The following is a 14,902-nucleotide window of genomic DNA, read 5'->3' as shown; positions in this document are numbered from 1 at the left end:
ATAGAAGACCTAGGAATGTGTGTGTTTGAATGCGGGAAAGACAAGCCATAAAAAGTCCCTTTTTCCCTACTTATCCAACATGCTCCTATGATTTTTTCCAGCATGTTTAGAATGGAACTGTAGGATCGTGTCGCTGGATTCTGACTAGTGGAAAATTGGCTATTTAAATTCCAGGAAATGTCTGATTTTTCAACTACAACTGGTTTCTAATTAGAGCAGAATCCAGCTGTCAGCCAGCGGAGGAATTATGAAATGCTAAGATCACCGGGGGCGATGGAGAACAATTAGCATTCTCAGCCCTAGCGCTGTTGTTGTCCTCTCCAAGTGCTGGGCTGCTTACCTTGCACACGCTAATGCTCTGTTCAACTGAGAGATCCTACGGGAGTTGCACATGACAAGAGAACAGCTTATTGCTTAAACTCTTCTGGGGTCAGCAAAAAGTCACGGAGGCCCCGAGTTTCTTCCCATTGAAGTCAACGATCAAAGGTTCAAAGCCAAGTGAGTCAGGTGGCGTGTTTCTGCGCAGCTCCGTTGGCTTTGGTGGCCTCGGCGAGATGTGCAGCCACTGAGGGCCTGATGCTCTGGCCTGGGAGGGAGCGGGGTTTTCAGAAAGCAGCTCAGGGTTTCTCATCAGCTTAGGCAAAGCCGTGTGATGCTGCCTAAAGGAAGCAGAGCCAAGCTGGGCTCTTGCTGCTGCTGTGCTGGGAGGAGGAATTGGAAGGGAGGGTGAAGACAGAGGGACAGAGCCAGGAGGTAATGGCTACAGCTGGGGTCTCCAGAGAATTGATATGGACAGAACAGCAGTAGTTGTTCATCTGGAGCTGGTCCAGACTTGTGATCCTGCGAAGCCCGTGGTAGGACCACCTGGATACATGCTGCATTAGCGCTTGAATTCGAGTTACAGTGGCTGCTGCCACCCACAACTGCGTGGAGCTCCATCCAGGAGGCAGCCAACCTGCCCCGCAGGAACGTGTAAGAGGCAGCCTGGGGAGATGTTACCCTATTCCGGTCTGTGGTTGTTATTGTTTTCTTAGTCTGTGCCTTCACTGTTTGGCTTTGTAAGAGCCTAGGAAACAAACTGAAAATATTGATACATTATGAACCGCTATTCATTTACAGCCTCCTTTGTATTAGCCCAGTTTGCTGTTAGATGTAATGCTTTGGCACAATCACCGTATTCTGCCCACATGCCTAGAGTTAGAAGCCAGTCTTGTGAGACACAAGACACATGCATCTCCCATCAGCTTGAAAAGGTACTGGCAGGAAGACAAAGCAGCTTGGAAGAAGTTTCAATGTTATCTGAAAATTCAAAAAATCAAGAATGTGTTATAATTGGAAACAATCAGCAGAGATAATGCTGGACTCCAGGAGGGGGGAAAGAAGCAGCCAAAAGGTGACCTTGAGGGAGTGTGTATGTGTAAATACAGAAAGCACTGAGTGTTAGAAACGATGGTTGTTGCCTGGGACAACGATGACTCCTTGGACAGGCTGGGGAAGGAGAGAAAGTCATGCAAGTTCTGCTCTGCTGCTCTCGTTGCCCAAGTTGGATGTTAATTACAGGAAAGCTCAAGCCAACGAGTTGGATCTGAGCATCCTTGTCCAGATCCAAGTTTCATCCACTTGCTTTTGTTCTTGTTTATATGGGAACAACTTGGCTAGCGTCGGTGCTTTTTGCAATGTTGCAAAATCAGTGGAAGTGGGCTCAGAACTTGGTCTGACCTGATCTATAGCAAGTCAATCCTACTGTGTCATATTAGAAACTCAAAGCTGAAGTCCTGCTCCCTCCTCCCAGGACTCCTTCTGGCAGGGAAACTTCTGAGATGTGGGGCTGTAGGGCACCCAATCATCCTCCTGTCCCTTAAGAATCTCCTGCAGGAATGAACCTACAAAGCGTATGCTGGACTCACCTGGTGTCATTGCTCTATTTGGTTCATCCAAGCCCCCAAAACAGGATTGCTTTTCCACTGCTGTGCAGGAAACGTCACGAAAACCTCTGAGCAGAGCCAAGAGGCAAGCTCTGGGTGCTCGGATTTGACCCTTCTAGAAAATGCAGTGTGAGCTGAGAACTTGGGATCTGAACCTGGATGCTAACTCTGGCTCAGACCTAATGATACCAGGCCCCTCTCTTTTCTGGAGATGAGATAAACGTTGAAGAGCGCTCAGCGGTGTGTTTTTGTAAGGAATATGTATGGTCTTGGACAAGAAGATGAGTCACTATTGTGAGATGGTGCCTGGCTGTTACTGGAACACAGTAAAGTGGCTATATTAAGACTATACCAAGGAACAAGTGGAATAAGTATTTAAAGATGAAATGCCAGATTTCTTCACAAAGAGAAAATGTTAAGAGCTTTGTGACTTACTGTCTCCTTCCCAACATATACACGGAAAGTTTTACAGGAAAAGACTGATAAACCAAAAGAGCAAGGAACAGGGAAGAAAGCGTGTCCTACATGCAGCACCAGGAAAACAAATTGCAGTTCTTATTTGCTAATTAAATGCTGTGGTCTTGGTAGATAAGAGATACTGGTGCAAATTAAGAAGAGGTGTTTGTGTCCAAGGCTTGATACTGCAGGGTAGCGAGTGTCTTGGTGAAATACCACCCTTCAGCCCTGCACAATATAACAAGCTCAAAAATCATTTCTAGTCTTTAATTCATCTATTTTTTGACCCTAGTGGGTTGTGATTATTAATTAATTTTATAAACTATAGGTACACGTGAAGCAAAATCTTGGATATTTGCATATGAAATGAGTGCAGAGGCTACAGTAGGTGGATAGTGAATGGGATACCAAGTAACCACAGATGTTTTCTGGCCTGAAGGACAACTTGACTTCCATTAATGGTGATTATTAAGCACCTGTATCAACTTGGTAGGCTAGGACTAAAAGCAACCTCCTCTGTTCTGTACTGCAGAAACACCACGTCTTATGTTGGTGCAGAAATAAAGGTGGGCCCAGTTTATTGTTTTGCTTGGCTTGGGTGCTCTGTATGGGTTTGGGACAAATTTTGCCTTTGCCAGAGTCTGAAAGCTACTGAAAAATCAGGCAATGGGGCAAAATTTTCAAAACAAAATAGCCACCTCCCCCTTCAGCAGAGCAGCTCTCTGATTTCCGAACTTGGAACAGGGCTTAGAGCAGGGAGATGACATTACACACGGCCTGTCAGCACGCACTTACAGAGCCCAGGCAAAGCAAGACAGCGTCTCTCGTTACAGGTGAAAAAAATGTTTTTTTTAGCAAGGCTTTCGGAAGAGTTACAACCGCATGCACAAGGCAGAAGACAGCATTTTTCTCTGCGTGTTATCAGCCATGTTTCCAGTGCACATGGTCCTATGCTGTAAATGGGGATGGGATGTCAGGCAAACAGGTAGTTTGTGCTTTGCTGGAGCCTTCCTCAGCCTCATCAGGGGAGGCCTGCCGAAATCCGAGATGTCAAAATCCAAGACCAGGTTCCCAATTAGGTGCAAGTTGGCCTGCATCCTTCGATGGAGCTATGCTGATTTATGCAAGCTGGGAAATCTGCTTCGTGGTGTGCCGGAACAGATAATATTTCCCTGCCTCGCTATTGGGGCAGGCAAATGGGGAAAAGATTATAATAAGGATGAAATTGTCGTGATGAATCTGATGAATTTGATGATTTTGAACAATAGCTTTGAAAATTCCTGTTCTCCTGGCTCACGGGGAGTATCACTTCTCAGGGCGGGGGGAACTGCTTCTGGAGAAGGGCATGCCTTCTTCCGGCTCAGTTTTGGAGAAGTCTGTGCTCATTTCGTCAATCCCAATCAAACTATGCAATAAATCAAGTCATCAAGTGCACCTCCTGCTGATGTCTTCTGCACTTCATGGGAAGGTGCCAAAGCCTAAAAAAAACATCCAGCTGCCAACCACCCCAGGCTATGGGACTGATCCTTCATCAGGGCTGGTCTTCCAGGGCTTCCACCCTTGGTTCCGCTCTGGTGTCCTGCAGCTGCAATGTCCAGCAAGCCTGAGCACCACTGGAGAGGAAGAATCGCTGGGTTTCTCCTGGATTATCCTCCCCAAAAGGCTCCCGAGATCCAGGGATGTTAAGAGGACCTGCCAGCAGACCAAGCCAGGATTTGGATGCCTTCCACCCTTGCGTTGCTTCAGAGCTCCTCCTAAAACCGGGGCTGGCTCGCAGGTGTAGGACATTCCTGGCATGGTTCTGCTGAGGGAAGTGGGCTTTTGACAAGCTTTTGTGAAAAAAATGCGAAATAAAAGGATGTGACATAGCTGATTTAGTCACTTTAGGTTGGTAATTAGTAAAGATATGATGTAGCCTGATATTGTGGCAAGAAATGCACAATTAATTTGTGGGGCTCACCACCACGAGACACCGCTGAAGCCAACGAGCTTAATGATTTCAAACCCGGCCTGTAGGATTATGTGCACACAGTTGTGTTCAATTTGATTAGCTTGGGAAAAAAATCAAAACCACAGCAGTTTGGAAGAAATAAAAGCCTACATGTTTTGGTGCAGGACTGAAACCTGAGCTAGGGAGTAGAAGGAAGACAGGGAGATTTGTGACAGTTTATTCCATAACTTCCTGATTTGGGGTTTCTTCTTGGAAGTGAGATACCAGAGAACAGGGAAAACTGCTCCAAGCTGGCTGGGAAATTATCTAGGAACATGCAGACCTAAACTCCTTGGCTTCAAGTGGCAGAAAGCCATTCCTTGCTCCTCCACTCACCTCCTGAGCAAAAACCACGGGCATTCACTAATGCTTTTGCTTATCGCAGCCTTCCCCCATCAGCAGATCTGAGCCGTGCACTTCGACTTGAACTTGACCACAAGTCAACGGGAGGCCTTGATAGATGGACAGATAGCTTGTGCGTGTCTTTCCAAGCCAGTTCCCTTCAGCAGGTGTTTGCTGTGTCTGAGGTTACTTTGTTTATATAACCCTTGTTCCATTTGGAAGGATGAAAAATATCACCCCCTTTTATTGTAAACAGACTCCGGTTCTCTTAAACACTAAAAGGAAAGGTTACAAGATTACTCAGAGCCTTCTCCCCACCGCCGCCGCCGCCACCTCGCTTTGCTCCCCGCTCGGGAAGAGGCCGAGGAGCCGACGTGGCCGCTGTGTGGGGTGTCCCATGGGTGCTGGTGAGGCAAAGGATGCTCCAGCCCAGGGTGCTGGGCTGCATGGGGGGTCCCTGTGTGCCACCCCAGTTCCAGCTATCAGTTTTCATATATGAGCTTGGATGAGCATCCAGGTTTTATCTCCCATTCCCTGCCAATAATTCCCATTTTGACATTTTTTTTCTTTTTTATTCTCCTTGCTGATTTGTTTTATTTCTTGATGAGCGGCTGTGAGTGGAAGCTCCATCGTGGGAAGGCAATGTTTCGTGACAGCAGCAGAAACAGGGATCTGTGTTGAGATAGTGACTTGCTGAGAAAGCAGGGCAAAGGCTGAGCTTGGTGCATGCATAAGGTGCATTTGGAAAAGAGATGGGAAGGATGGAGCCTGCTGGGTTAGGTGCACGATGCAGCGAAAACAGATGAGTAAGCAAAAACCAGGTGGCTTTACTGCAGTCCCAGTGACCGTAAGGCAGACAGAGCCTTTATGGTGTTACCCCAAGGCCAGGGCATCCAGCCCCAGGGCTCAGGTTTCCCCCAGGCCCGGCGGATGGCCCCGGTGATGCGTATAAATGAGCTCTGCACAGAGCCTCTGCTCAAGTCCTCGAGAGAGGGGCATGAGCATCTGACAGGGCCTCCTAACATAAGGCATGTGTGCGTGAGCCGTGCTATGAATCATCGGGGCCTGGAACGGAGCTTTATTTAGGATGCAGAGTCAGAGAAAATTCCACCCTTGCCCTGGGAGTAGGAGAAAGCAGGTGTTTTTTTCCATAAACTGTCCTTAGCCCTAAAGTTAATGGCCATAAATTAAACAGGGGAGGGGAATAGCAGATGTTACTATAGGAATCCACATAGTGTGTCTGAAGTCGAAGGCTAAATATAGATTTTTTTTTCAAAAAATTATTTTTTTCATCGAAATCCAAAGAAATGTCCGTACCTTTTTCCTTTCCGGTGGAGAGTCAGGTCACACCACTTTGAGGAACACACCTTTCTCCCTTCCTCCCCGGGCTGAAACATCCCTTGGCAGTGGTGTGAGCAAATGCTCAGTCCCACAGCTGGGCAGGCTGCACGCATCCTGCTGCCCCCGCTCCACCACCTGACTACTCCCAGCACATGCTGCAGGAGACTTGTCACAGCCTTTAGGTTGATAGAAACCCTTGTATTCTTGATGAGATCTGATTTATCCCTTTTTTTTTTTCCTAAAATCATCCGATTTCCCTTTTCCCAAGCCCTGTCTCTGCTGAATCCCGGTCCAGCAGGGAGGATGCTGCACAGGGAGCCCAGCCAGCACCCACAGGTGCCCGGGCACCACCCCGCTCTTGCTGCCCCAGTGTCCCCAGCACCCACATGAGGCCACCCAATGCCACCTGCCCCACAGAGCTCATCCCTGATGGGACACACTCGTGCAACATTTCCATGCAGCCATCCCTCGCTGACCTGGCCGTGGGTTGTGGCGCTGGGACAGCCACCCCAGACAGACCTCACCCCCATCTCGTATCCCTTCGCTCCCCCCTTCCTGCGGCCGGTTTACCTAATGGCCTGTATAAACACAGGAAACGTGGTTATTTTCCAAAAAGAATGAAAGAAAAAAGAAATCGGTGCACGGCTGTTTCGCAGGCAGCGCTCCATCGACAGGACGGGGCTGGTGGGGACACGGGGGGACGCTGCAGGGGACAGCCAACGTGCCATCCCTGGGGCTCTGCTTGGTATCACTGTGATGGCGGGGGAAAAAAAAAAAAAAAACAACAGAGAGCAGGACAAAGAGGGATTGGGGCAGTATTTAAGTTTTATCCAGGTGGGCAGAGTGGTTTTGGGGCTACCACGTGGGTTTGGGGGGAGTGCTTTGCTATCCAGATTGCATGGAGAGCTGCATGTCAGAGGGCTTTTCTCAAAGAAAAGTGATCAAAGCTTTTTTTTTTTTCTCAAATAAAAGGCGATGGTGGCATCCCACAGCCAGTTTTTGTCCTGCTGGGCTCTGCCACCACTGTGTAAAGAAACGGGGAAACTGAGGCACACTGGAGGGGCGTTATGGGAAGGGCAAAACAGCTCCCTGGTGCCACCCGCCCCCAGCCCTCACCGGATCAAACCACAGCAGCTCTCTTTGCTCCGCCAGCTAATCCTTGCGGCTGTGCATAACACAAAAACAGGGGCCTAGAGGACAGGGTGATGGGCTCCGCGTGTCCCCCTCCTTGCAGGCTGCCTTCTGCCTGCCCGTGTCCTGCTGGGGCAGGAGGGGATGCTGCTGACCACAGACACAGCCTCGGCTCTGCTCTTCTGCCTAAATTGCTTTAAATCATTTTCTTGCAGATTGGGCTGAGCACGAGGGACTGCTGTGGTCCCCCCCATCTTCGGCTGCCCCTTGGGACCTTATTTCCAGGTGCTTTTCCTGGTAGCTCTGCTTCTTTCCCATGCACTGCAACTCCCGGCTGCAACAAACCAGGCAGGAGGAAAGGAAGGGGAGGAAGAAAGAAAAAAAAAAAAAAAAAGAAAAGGAAAGAAAAAACCAAAAGCCCTGGGGCTAAACTGAAGCCATTAGTAGCCTCGAACTGATGACAGCGCAATAAATTACTAATTAACCTTCAGGGCGAGTTCAACACCTTGGGGATAAGTGTGAAAACACGGAGTAATAAGCCCTGACAAAGGCAGGGAGCAGCAGCTCCCGCCGGGCCGGGGCACACGGCGCTGCCTTCGAGGCAGGAGGTGCTGGGCGGCTGCAGGGCGGGCAGGGAGCACAAAAAGTTGGGGCATGGGGCTGGGGTCTCGGTCCCGAGGCCAGAAGGAAAATATCAGCATTTTTGCCTTGTTGTGTGGTTTTTTTTGTTTGTTTTTTGTTTTTTTTTTCCAAATTGCATCTTTCTAGGATGTCTGTTAAAAATAAATAATAATAATAAATAAATAAATAAAATAAATAAATACAAATGGAAAGAAATAAAAATGGAAATAAAAATAAAATCAAATAAAAGTAAAAAATAAAAATAAAAATAATAAAAATAAAAATAAAAATAAAAATAAAAATAAAAATAAAAATAAAAATAAAAATAAAAATAAAAATAAAAATAAATAAAAAAGAGCCATTCGACTATGGGAAATGTCTTCAGTTGCAGAGGACAAGGGCTGGCTCTGGGGGATTTTGCTGCTGCTGCAATCACACTGTCCGATCAGAGCATGGCACCCACTCCCGGCCGTGGGTTTGCCAGGGCAGACGATTACCTTGAAGCCTGTGGCCAGCCCCAGATTTGAACGCTAGCCCTAGAGTAATTTGCTCTTGCAGAGATTTCAGCACAGAAATATTTAGCTATCAATGCTGTGCAGTGCCGTGATTCAGGCAATCTACCTCATTAGAAGAGACAATCATGAATTCCAAAAGATTTTATATATATATATATATAATTTTATATATGTGTATCCTTTTTTGCATTGCAAGAAGCGGAAGATGGTAATTACCCCAACCTGAGCCCGCTCCCTGCAGGTTTTCTGTGGTTGTTCCTTGGATTTACTCCCCGGCGAGGGGGGAAATGCAATCCCGACCACCCACGGAGCACACGGCTCTCTTGGAGACGCGACGGTGGCGGGGCCAGGAGCTGCGACGGCCGGGGACTGCGACAGGACCCCCGCCTCTGCCCCGGGGAAGGATGAAGCAGCCTGATGCTACAGGCAGAAAAGGGCAGCAGGGCTCTTTCCACATCAGGAGAAAATAAAAAAAAAAAAATACAACATTCAATCTTTCAGTTCTTGCTGAAGGAGAAGCCCCAAACCAGTCCTTACAGCCAAGAGCTCCCCTTCTCTTTTTGATTCCCCTTCTGGTGCTGGGGCAAGTATTTGCAAGGTTCATTCTTTGGCATCTCACTGCTGATCGAGCAGGGGGCTTTGCCAATAGTATTGCATCAAAGTCTTTTCATTTGTAATGGTGTATGACATTTCTGAGACCAGATATGGCTCAACTAATCATATTTTAATAGCCCTACCTTTTAGGAACGGACTGGCTCGGAGTGTACAGAGTAATATTTTAATTTCTGAGCTCTGATGAGCATAATTTTGAGCAGGTATTCAGTTTCTGTATGTTATAAATCGTGCTCCCAGATGTTCAATGCCAACGGGCTATAAAGAGCAACTGCACAAATATAATATTTAATACTGAATGTCAGTTTGGGTGTTCCACTCAATTTCCTGGAAAGATCTTTAAACTCGTCTTATTTAGCTTGAATACCCAATCAGTTCCATACTCCAGCCCGAGCTATGTAATTCCGCATAACTAAGTTCTCTAATTTCTGAGATGCAAATGTAGAGCAGATGTAAAAGGGGAGTGGAGGGAAGGGGGGATGTTCCTGCGCTTTCAGCAGCCCTGGTTATCAGTGCCGCTTGGATCAGAGTGTGAAGGGGCTGTCAGGCTCTGCAAAAAGCACAGACCCCGGATGCTCTGGAGCCTAAGCCAGGGCTGTTGGAGAGGACTTGGGACAAGCAAATAATGTGTGCCTTGAGAAATCAGCCAGCTAGCACGGCAGGTTTGTAGTGGGAATAAATGTTGGACCTGTCCTTCTAGCAAAGCCCCATCCTGGTAGATAAACCGGAGCTATTGTGCAGGCTGAAGGAGCACTGGAGGTAAGTCACAGTGAGCTTCTGGCTTTCTCGGTAGTGAGATGGGACAGGGAAGGAGCTGTTATCCGCTGGGACTTCTCCCAGGTAGGCAGAGACTGTCTCCTTGCTGTCTGCCTGAGCTGTGCTGTCCCACGTGTCCCCATCCATCCGTGGCCATCAGCTATCTCACTGCCCGTGAGCAGCACCCATGGGCAGCCAGAACAGCATCAATCACTGCCCGTACAGCCTCTAGCGCTGCCACTGTCCTGATGTCACCCATGCCATAGTGACAGGCACCGACAACAGCAGAAGAAACCCCTTTCCTTCCTCCCTCCTGCCAGCTCAAAGCTGTCTCCTGCAAACCCTACAGCTCCCATCCCGAGGTTTTATGGGTCAAACCCGGCACATTCCCACCGAACCTGTCCACAGGGGTCAAAATTAGGGAAAAGGGTCCCAAGGGAGATGGGCCACGCAGGCTAAGGGCTGGCTGGTCCGGCAGGGGGCAGGGGGGACCGTGGTGCCCCCCAGCAGGGCTGGAAGCTTAGCAGCTGCCACCGCAGCGCAATCCATCACCACGGGCTCTTTGAGCTCGGTGAAGTTATTTGACCTTTTTTTTTTTCTGCTTTAAAAAGAAATACAATAAAAATGTGATTCTGGCTACAGCTTCTAAAGCAGAACTGACCAAATACCATATATAGTATCGACTAAGGACAGCCACAGACTTCCTTCCATCTTTTTAAGCCATCCCCCTTCCTCCAACACCATCCAAGTTGCATTAATCATGGGCTTCTTCAGCGCAAGCGGGATTAATCTGCCCTCCCGCCATTTCCCTGATGTTTTTCAGCGAATGTTGGATGCACGCAGGGATAGTGTGCACCTCACAGGCACAGCAGCCATGGGATGCAAAGGAAACAGTAGCTATTTCTATCGGGTCAAGCCGCAGGGTGTTTCCTGCTCCTCCAAGCAGATCAGTCCCAGGTGGTCACAGCCCCGTGCGCGCTTAGGTCAAAAAATGTTCACTTTCTCCATGCTCAGCGCTTGCTTGCCAAGAAGAAAAACTGTTTTGCTGAGCGACCCATCCTATTCCTTTGGTTTAAACATCTCAGCGGCCTCAAAGGCTGCTTCTGCATCCAGCCTTTAGGCGTTGGTTCCGAAAAAAAAATTCAGAAAAGGCTTCTGAAACTGAGCTGGCTGAGCGCAGACACCCCGTGCAAGGAGATGGCGTTTGGTTTGCAGAGGGAAAGGCTCTGGGGATTCATTTGTGCCTCAGTGAGTGGGTCGGATTATTAATTATTACATTTCTGCCTGGATTAATCCTGGATTATTCTCACCTCTTTGTCCAATTCACTGAAATTTCTGTCTGTGATGCGTTCACAAATGTACCCCCCCCCTCCAAACCACACCTCAGGGTGCTCTGCCACCAACACACAACCCTGGGGCTGTGGTAGAGCTGCCTTGCCTTCATCCCACTCTTCTTCAGCACCGGCTACTGCTGAGCAAGTTGCTAGCCCCGTCGCTGGTGCAGGGATGGAGGCAGGGAGGTGTCAGGGACTGCACTGCTCACTACCTGACAGCATCTGCGGCTCTCAGGGAGTCGCTTCCTTTTCGTGTTCCCAAATGCATTTGCCTGAGAACTCCTTGCAGATGTGCTCAATGTTAAGCTGACGTGTGAGGTAATGCATGTATTCGTGAACTGTAAAAAGGAAAAAAAAAAAAAAAAGAGCGCTCTGTGCTTTATCTGAGCTAATCACAGTCCTTCTATCACATGGGGGACATGGGTCCTTCATGTCATGTTCTGGTGTTGTTACAAACAAAACCCTTTAAAATGTCTTTTTCTCTCTCCTTTTTTTTTCTCTCTTTGTTTTCTCTTCCTTTTTTTTTTTTTTTTTTAATTTTAATGGGAAAACTACTCATGTATTCTGCCACATGAAAGTAGATGTGCCTTCATTTGTGGCCGTGCTGATTACAAAGCCTCGGAGATCTTTAATTAAATCGCTTGGGTTTTGGGTACTCCTTTCAAAGGGAGCCATCAAAATAGCATTTGTGACTCATTACAATTATAACGGTGATGCTATCGTCTTCGCCTTCCTACATGACTCGTTTTGATCAAAACCTCTGCGTGTCGTGCATACCTTGGGCAGCCGTGAGCCTGCACCTCTGCTGCCTGGGGCAGGGCACGGCCGGCCTTGGCGTGTCGGAGGGAGCCGTGCTCATCTCCAGCTGGTTTGTCGCTCTGCTGAGAGCCGTGGCGTCGAGATGCTTTGCATCCAAAAGCCCCAAAGTGACCCAAACATGGGCAGAATTTATTCTGGGTATATCTGTGGCATCAGGATGTCCTGAAGGCGTGTTGCAATCAGCGTGCTTGTAGTGTCTTCTCTTGCTCAAAACTCTCCTCCAGGTGGTTTGTCTCCTTTTTTTTTTTTTTTTTTTATATATATATATATATATTTAAAAGCAAGGGTTTATATATATATATATTTTTTTTTTTTTTTTAAAGCAGGGTAACTCAGTGTCCACATTGCTCACTCTGCTTCCCCAGCCTGGCCAAGGACCAACCCTTGTTCCTCTGCAGCCAGGCAAGGGACAGCGCACACCCCCCTGCCGTTACTCCTGCTGCAGAGAGGATGCAGACAGGTCCCTTCCCTTCTGCCTGGGGCTCGGGGAAGGTCGTGGCTGCAAACCGAACGGGACCACGAGGGCTCATGAGCATGCAGGCTTATTTTATCAAAGCTTGAGGATGCCCTGAATGCACATCGCTCATTTGTCCGTGGTCCTTGTGGCAGGGAGGAGTGGCAGGTCCCTCTTCCACTGCCGTTTCCACCTATTAATGCTGGGGATGAAGCAGTGCTGGCCCTGATGCCGTCACAGGGGTGAGGATCGCCGCTGATACGTGTGCCCTCAAGTTTGTTTTCTGATACCAGGGGACATCCCTGTTGCCTGGCGAGTGGCATGTGGGTACAATCAGTCTCAGGCAATTTATTTTACTGCCCTGTGTAAACACAGTGCTGAAATTGTCACTCTGATTTAGGAGGTGCCAGATTTTTCTGTTAGTCATTTTTTTCCTTTTTTTTTTTTTTTTCTTCTTTCTCGACACCTTCTGCTCCATCTCTGGAGCAGCACTTCACGAGCAGCTTTCCCCCAGGATTTCCCTGGTCCTCGGATGTGCTTGCGAGATGTGAGCTCTGCCTCCCAGCCCACGTTAGGTGTTTTCTAGGAGACTGGCAAGAAGGAGAGGGCAAAACTGTTTTTCACCCGGCAACCATTTTGTGCACTGAAAACTGGAAGTATCATTTTAAATGAGCCACTCGGAGAGATGTGATCACCCAAATACAGATGAAATCACTTAAAAATTTTGAAACTGGCAACCTCGTATATTTTAATTATAGACTGCAGTGATATTCTGCTGAAAGCAATTATGTTGTAGCTCTTCCCACACACACAGGCAGTCCCAGTTGTGCTCCACAAAAACTAGTGGTTAAGCAAATCAAGCATCACGTATTCTTTTTTTTTAAGAAAAAAAAAAATATATTTTTGTTCAGCCCTTTGAAATAAGGCAGAGATTCACTGTTCTGGACATGGCCTCATTGCACATATGTGGTGTGTTTGGGTGAATGAATGTAGGTGCATTGACTGCAGCAGCAGAAGGATGGACCTACCACCAGGACTGCCTTTTCCCCACCTTTTGAATGGCCTCTTGTTTTTACCATGAAAACGGCCGTCCCTGCTTCGTCAGGGCTTTTCAAACTTGCTACGGCCAGAAAAGATACCTCTGTTTAGAAGCAGAGAAACGATCCACTAAAAAGTTTCAAACGCAAGGATATCCATTTCACCGGGCTTCACTGGCCAACAAGCGTGGCTTGCTGAAATGTGGTCGAGACGCTCAGATACAGTTCATGCTACTGATACCCCTTGCTCTCCCGTCAAAATTAGCCCGGATGAATGGGGCCTTTTGTAGTTGGGAAAGAAACAGGCAGAAATCACAATAATCTCTTTCTAGCCGGGCTTCTCCAGTGCAGGGTGAGCCGACGGCTCTGCCCGGTGCTGTAGAAGAAGGAAAACAGCAATTTCTCAGCGGTTTCCTTGGCATGTTGGAAACTGAAGGCGATCTTCTCTCCTGCTGCCCGTTGCACCTCGGGCTGGGCGCTCCCGTTGACTCCGTTCCAGCCGTGCAAGCATCACGGGGCTGTGGGATGGCAATCGCATCCCTCACGGACCTGGCCGAGAGGGTCAGTCCCCATCGATGTCCCCTGGCTGGGAAAGCTGGTGGCTTTCCGTGCACGTGTCCCCGGCCAGAGCCTTCGCTCCCAGTGAGGAGTTAGGCTTCTTTCCTGTTATTCTAAAACTAAGTACTTTGCACATTTGGAAAGAATAATTAAATAATGGTCTGAGTGACGGTCTGTGGTTGGAGTTAATTTCTTCCAGTTCTCAAAGTGTCTAATTACACTTTCTTCAACGCTAACTGTACGGGTTGTTTCAAAGCTGCAAAGATCTCTTGTTTAAAAAAAAAAAAAAAAAAGGAAGATGAAGAGGAGAAAAACCTCAGTTCATCCAGACTAAAGGAGTCTGGGGACAGAAGGGTAGCCCAAACGTCTTCTGATTTCAGCACAGCTCATGGTTCTGTACATCTCCCTATGAATATCCTTGAAGGAATAGGAATGACAGTCTAGTGCTGCCTGATGTAAATCCAGCTTATCCCTTTTATACAGTTTGCATTCCCTGACTTAAAGCCCCTCTGTCTTTAACGTAGACCTGTGTCAAGTGAAGACACAGCCACTGGAACCTGGTCACATTTAGGGACCTTGTAGTGGCTAATTGACGATCAACACAGCTTTATGCAGACTTCCTACAGGACAGGCAGGAACACTGTTTGGAGGTGTATTTCTACCTCTTTGCCATGGGCCATTTAGAAAAACAAACACACCCTACGGCTGATTTTTCCAGTGACGGTTTGAAATGCATTAGGTGGGTGTCGGGGGAGATGAGAAGGGCAGAGCCAGTGGGGCTGTGTGACCGGCTAGTGAAGCACGTTGCCTTCTGTGCCCAAGGGACAAGCCCCAGGACCTCAGTGGTGTCGTGGCCACACTCACGACCAGTGCTGAGCATCACATCAGCCCCAATCACAGCAAGTTTTTACCCACCATTGGCTTTGGCCGTGCTCAAACTAGGGATTTCATGGTTCCCAGGTCTTTGCCCCACTATCAGACCGCGGAGGGGATAAGTAACGTGGAAAGCTG

This window comes from Anser anser, assembly GCF_964211835.1.
Source record: "Anser anser genome assembly, chromosome: 11".
Classification (NCBI taxonomy): Eukaryota; Metazoa; Chordata; class Aves; order Anseriformes; family Anatidae; genus Anser; species Anser anser.
The sequence above is the reverse complement of the archived record's forward strand: the minus strand, read 5'-3'. Positions refer to the sequence as shown.